The sequence below is a fragment of the Perca fluviatilis genome, chromosome 23, assembly GCF_010015445.1.
Source record: "Perca fluviatilis chromosome 23, GENO_Pfluv_1.0, whole genome shotgun sequence".
In the NCBI taxonomy this organism is placed as follows: Eukaryota; Metazoa; Chordata; class Actinopteri; order Perciformes; family Percidae; genus Perca; species Perca fluviatilis.
In genome coordinates, this window is record NC_053134.1 from 12,998,671 (window position 1) to 13,004,864 (window position 6,194).

Sequence of the window (6,194 nt, forward strand, 5' to 3'; positions counted from 1 at the left end):
CACATCTTACTTGTTGGGTTGGAAACATACTGCTGAAGCTCAGGAGACTTTTGTGATTATGCAGCTGTGATGCCAAGCAAAACAGGTACAGTCAGAGAGAATAATTACCTACAATATGGATAGACACAAAGCTGAACCTTTTTTCACTTGGAAAGCAGAGGGTCCTCCCCCACCCCCCCGCCTCCTCCTCTTTGCTAACAACCAGAGTCTCCAGCTAGTCAGAGTTCAACCACCACAGGTGCTGGAATAACAATAAAAAATAATAAAGTATCATCATCATGACAATCTGACCAAGTCGCTCCCCACAAGCATACACTAAGCTCAGAACAGCAAAGATTGAGGAGTGAAGATAAACTCTCACTCTCTAGCAACACTAGCCCACAATTTCTGCTTTGCTCATGATGTACAATCTTGCAGTAAAAAACTGAGCTTGCAAGATGTACAGCAGTCTGGTTTTACGAGGCTATACTCCCATTTGGCAGGTGTTAAACGAGCACTCGTAGCACTAAATAAGCCGACAGGAGCCCAATTATCTTGGTCACAACAATCAGCATGTGTGAAGAGACATCATAGTACACCTGCGACATATTTTTTTACATCAAAGTTTGCAGATTCTTGACAATGATATTTTTTCCCTTCCATAATTGAAAAATTGTCCTTCGTGCATTTCATTTTCTTCTATTCTCCTCTTCACAACTATTGTCCTGGATGTCCACAATACATTGTGCTAATGCTGAATATTGTAATAATGAGTCTATAGACAGCTTCATTACCTACACTGCATTTCCAATTAGGCATGGGAACACATCGTGAAGGAGGAAAGAGACAGACGCTTGATAGAGGGACAGCTCCCTGATAGTTGTTTCACTCTGTCTTCCCTTTACAATGTCTGCTTGTTTTTCCCTTCAATCTGTTTTCTTGCCCTTTATTATCATCCTCTCTACTACACTCCTGTTTCTATTGACAACAGGCTGTGCTTGGAGAATCAAAGCAAAGCCTTGACTTGACTATCTGTAATGAAAACACAACTCTGCCTTCCTCCTTCCCAACTCATATACAGTGGCAAACTTACTTACAAATTCTTGCATTTACATGTACTCGGTTTTGAACCATTGTACAAATACCAGTGATAGTGAAAGGACAGATAATACATTACAAGAAAAAGGGAGAGTTGAGGAGAGTGGTAGAGCAGATGGTTGGAAACATGAAGAAACAGCAGGTAAACTAGAGCCAAAATATGGAATCAATAAATACTAAGTGCCTCACTAGCTTCCATGTGTGTGTGAGATATTTTAAATGTTCTACATCTATTCATATTCCCTTCCCGCTGAATGGTAAGTTACATAGAAACAGAAGAACTTCCAATCTAATCTCCGGTTAAATTGCAAAAAGCATTCATCACTGACAACAACCTTCACCAAATCCTCCAGGGAGTGGGATCTACAAGAAAGAATGCTAGAGCAGCTACTTCTGAGCCAGCCAATGACAGGAGAGCTGCAAAGTTGTGTGATCACCTGGAAACCACTGGATGCGACATCAAAGTAAGTGCTTGATGTTGTATTAATGCATTTACCTACTCATCTAAAATTTCTCTCACTTTAGTTTGTCAATCCAACCACTGCTCCCATTCACCTATGGAGTCCTTGTGTTCTCTTAGAAATGTGTATATGTTCTTTGTAGACTATATCACAATTGGTAAAGACTAAAACAAACAAGAAAAGCATCCACAGTGCGATATAATATTGCTGATATTGACTATCAGTGATATTATACTGATCAATATGCAATAAAAATATGATCGATGCTAAAAAAAAGTACTTGAGGTTATTAAGAAAGTTTCATCACTACATAGTTTGTGCAATAGACTTTTGTTTATGCAACTCTACAGCAAGTAAGTTGGTAAAGTACCCTATCACAGGTACACATTTGAGCAAATAATTGGAGGGACAGCATTTTTTTCAAACTTTGGTGGCAGTGCTAAGCCCAGTAATAATCAGTCTCTAAAATCGTTTGGCATTGGGACACAACATTCTACAGAGTGTCCCCAGCCCTTTTTGTCGGGGACAAATTTGACTTTTTGTATCCCAATTTTAGGTGAAGCCTTATCTGTATTAAAGTCCATACTGAGCACTGTGAAGACAAAGAAAGCTGTACTGTTCCTGCAATGTTGTTACTCTCAGTGCAACACCACAATAATATTTTGTACTTCCAAGGTTACACTAAATACATATTATGTATTCATTGCAAATACAATATAAATGTACTTTCTGAAAGTGAAAGTAAATTCAACTGCAAAGTACACCCCTAAATTAGATAGAATCCACAGAAAGATAACATAGCATACATATTGGATTTATTCTTGCTCTAAGATACTAGATGGATGTAATCTCTGAATGCTCTAAGAGCAAAAAAAGTGAATGAATGTGTTGTATCATTCAGTGGGCATGACTCTGCAGAGCAGCAATAAAATTTGTAGATCAGTTTAGTTTTGGTTCAATGCATGGTACTCCTGTGCCCCCTGCTGATCATGCAGAATATTTCACCTGTTATAGCCAACGTATGAACCCCTGGAAAGTCCAACAACCTTAGGTAAGGAATATCCTTTATAATCAAGGAAATTTACTACATTAGTATTCTTTGTGTTCTTTGATCAGTAAATTGATCTAAGACACACATTACCAAAGGAACGCTGGGTATGCGAGTTACAGTACTGTTAACACCTACACTTTGACTTTAAGCTGTTGCAACCTTGTGCATGGCTAGAGATTTAAAAATCTGCCTGTTTTAATCTTGTTCGGCTGAAATGATTTGGACAAAGAAGTCAACGCAGTAAACTGCGCACTCAGTCCCATATGTACTGTTCAGGTGCCCTTAAACAAGGCAGGTATCCAACAACTGCCACAATGCACTGTCTTAGAGGCCAGTTACAATAGCATAATTGTGTTTATGAGAAGGTAAAACAGCAAACATAAATATAGAGGCAACATGATTTTCTAGCATGTAAAAACTGTTAAAAAAGTGACTGGACGTGATAAGACTGAAAAAAACTCATAGCATATAGCTCAATATTTGCAGTCTTTATCACTGCTAATTACTCTGTTAAATTTCAATTTGTTTCTTAACGCAACACCAGAACTTTACTTGAGCAAATTAATCTATGTGGTTTGAGGGGAGATGAATACTTTGTAGGAGCTGAATTTTGTGATTTAGCTTGATAAATCTTGTTGTCTAGAAAGAGAGATTGGCACCATGGAGATGTTATATGCAGTAGGTCAGCCAATAGGAAAACTAGGGAATCATTTTTTTTTTCCCCATCACCTTCTACTTCTCTTCGTCTACTACTACTCTTGTCTTGACCTCTCTCCAAGGTTTGTGACGATCCACACAATTACCTTCAATTATCCTCACTTCCCCCTCACCAATTACATCCATTATTGATTCCAGACCTCTAGGCTGTAAGCCTTATCTATACCCAACCACAGCCCATGCAGGAGAAAGCAGAATAGGACCAAATAATAGGACCTTAGTTCATTAACACTCTCCAGCTTTTCACTCCATCTACGTCACACCATCACCTACCTAATGGGATGGTTTTCCACTGCAGTGCCCTTGAGAAATAAATCTGCAAAATCAGTACCTTCTAAGTAGCTACAACTTTGCTAAGGTGACGCAAAAACAAGAATCCAAGGTAGTTTGTTAGCATTTAATCCTTAAATGGTCACCAGAGTCAGAAAGACAAATATAAAAGCAGGACTAACAAATTATAATTGATAATATCCGAAAGCTGGATTTTTGCAATGAGAACTCAACAAATTCATCATTAACTCTTAACAGGGTTCTGTAAGCAACCGTGTAAAGTATATCCATCCATTTCTGACCATAGTTTGTCGATCATATAGCATTAGCAGACACTGATACTATACTAATAATATGGTATCCTGTCTGCAGATGTTGAAAGCAAAGACAGAGGCATTACAGTGAGACATTGTAGTGTGAAGGTCAGTTACACAGTATGGAAGCTGTAAAATGTGGAGTCACACTCTGCGTCTCTCCTGCCAGATTTTTGAATATGATACTGGCTGACATTTAGTGAGACACAAACATAAGCTGTTGTCACCACACACTAATGTAAAACATCCATCATATTGAATACACGCCAGGGTACCTGCGTAGAGCCGCATCAATGATGCCTCACTGCCATCTCCTGTGCTTGAGAGGCTGAGTTCCAAGTGTGATTTGTAATGCAACGCTGCCCCCTTGAGGCGTGTTTTAAGTTGTGGATGCTGGCCAGTTGGAGCAATAAAACTTCTAATGAAAATTGTTTTCATCTTGTTCTCTATTGCTGCTGGTCACAGGAATTTACCAAACATAATTTCATTGTATGCCTACAATGACGACAAAGTGTCTTATGATATGAAATCTTCAGAAACTTACCCTTCCATCCTTTCAGTCGGGTATCCATGGAACTGTCACCTTGTAGCATCACCAAACACTGTCCATCTCATCACCTTATGTCCCTTGTACCTATTTGGTGTGCAAAGTAGGGGAGGATTATAGCATTAGGGCAGTCCAGTAAACTTTAAAGTGTGGCCACCAATACAGACCAAAATCTCACGTGTCAGGGATAATTTTAGTCCTTAATGAATACTGAAACTGAGACACAATACCTTTAAATGCTATTACAGTATAGAGTAGCAGTAAACTGGCAATGATACTGAGAGGCTTTTACCTTCCAAATGTATTTGACATCCCTTTCATATGTAGTAACCTAATTGGATCTCGAGCATGTTGACCTATAAAAGAGAAGAGAAAATTAGGCCACTCAAAAAAGTAAACTGTCATGTTAATTTATGTAAGTTTACTATCATATACACTTATTAGTCTATTAGGGACAGCTAGCTCAAACTAAGGCAGTCTGCCTAACAGTCCTGCAATGAATCCTACCTTCATTAAGGTTAATGTTTTGGTTGAAACTGTTTTAGAGATGTGTTGATTCAACTTTATGATCATTTTGGAGGCTGCAGTTTGTGGTTCTGTTAAATTGTATTGCGTTATAACGACAGCTGTTTCTATCTTTTTGTCCACCCCATATATATCAATGACAGTAAGCTAAATAACAGAATCATCTCTCTGTATAAAGCAGCACAAACTGCAGCCTCCGAACTGATCATAAAGTCTCTCTAAAACAGTTTGAACAAATACTGAACATGATAACCTTCATGGGGGTAGGATTTATTGTAGGACTGTTATATTAGACTTATTTGTAAAGACTGCGTTAGCTTTAGATTGGTATTCCTACTGTAGCAATGCAATAGTGTTCTTATTAGCTGGTAGCCTACCTCGGTAAACAATAAATCTGTCTGTACTTAGCTAGGTCCAATTAGAAACACTGTGAAAATGTTGTGCAGATTTAATCCCTTTAATAAATGTGTCCTACATTGTTTGTTTGAATGTTTCTGAACAAAAATTCTACCAACCTCTTGGGGGAATCAACAGTTTCATGTAGAAATGTATACAGGCCATGAAAATAGCACATCGCCCTGAACGACACAGGTGATGCTAATTGGAGTAACGTTAATTTGGAAAGTTTACTTTGGTCGAGCGTCAGTTGCTCTTTCTCTGCAGTGACGTTTTCCAAAATTAGGACATGCACCTTTTTTAAGACTAACGCTATATAATTAACCTCAACTGCTTTTGTTGTTCTTTTTGGCTTTGTTTGTAGCCCAGCAAGCAGATAACTTCACAACAACGACGGTGGTAGGGTGCTTCTGTTGAGCTGAGTGAGTCTCAGTAGAAAGGGGCGTGGTTTGCCCTGTCTTGTGTGGCGTTTATAAACAATCGGAAATATTACACACAATAAATGGTGCGTGAATGACCGATTTCGATTTTAACAAAAATGCACAATCGCTGTGATCGGAAAGGGGGAATGTATGATGCCTAAGTTTCCAAAGTGTAGCCAATGGAAACTAAGTCAGCAAATGTCATATGTACTGTAAATAATAAACGTTTATTTGTATATATAACTTTTTTTTTAACAATGCTACTAAGTGCTTTACATAGGAAAATACGGTTGTACGGTTGTTTTTTTTAATGTTTTTAATACTATGAACACTTGCCTGCATTGCCTTGTGGTTTACATTTTCGATGTTGCTTTTCTATTTCAATTTTATTTACCTTTATACTTCATGAATATC

At 38.2% G+C, this 6,194-nt stretch overlaps 1 long non-coding RNA gene across 3 annotated transcripts in view; it reads right to left on the reverse strand.

Moving 5' to 3' along the window:
• LOC120553123 overlaps positions 1 to 5,785 on the reverse strand; it is a 104,142-nt gene extending 98,357 nt beyond the window's left edge. For all 3 annotated transcript variants that reach the window (XR_005638105.1, XR_005638106.1, XR_005638104.1), the window contains exons 1-3: positions 5,478 to 5,785; positions 4,730 to 4,793; positions 4,435 to 4,524 (exon numbers count right to left, since the gene is read on the reverse strand). This is a non-coding gene — a long non-coding RNA (uncharacterized LOC120553123). The remainder of the gene's footprint in view (positions 1 to 4,434; positions 4,525 to 4,729; positions 4,794 to 5,477) is intronic.
• Positions 5,786 to 6,194: the final 409 nt, after the last annotated feature.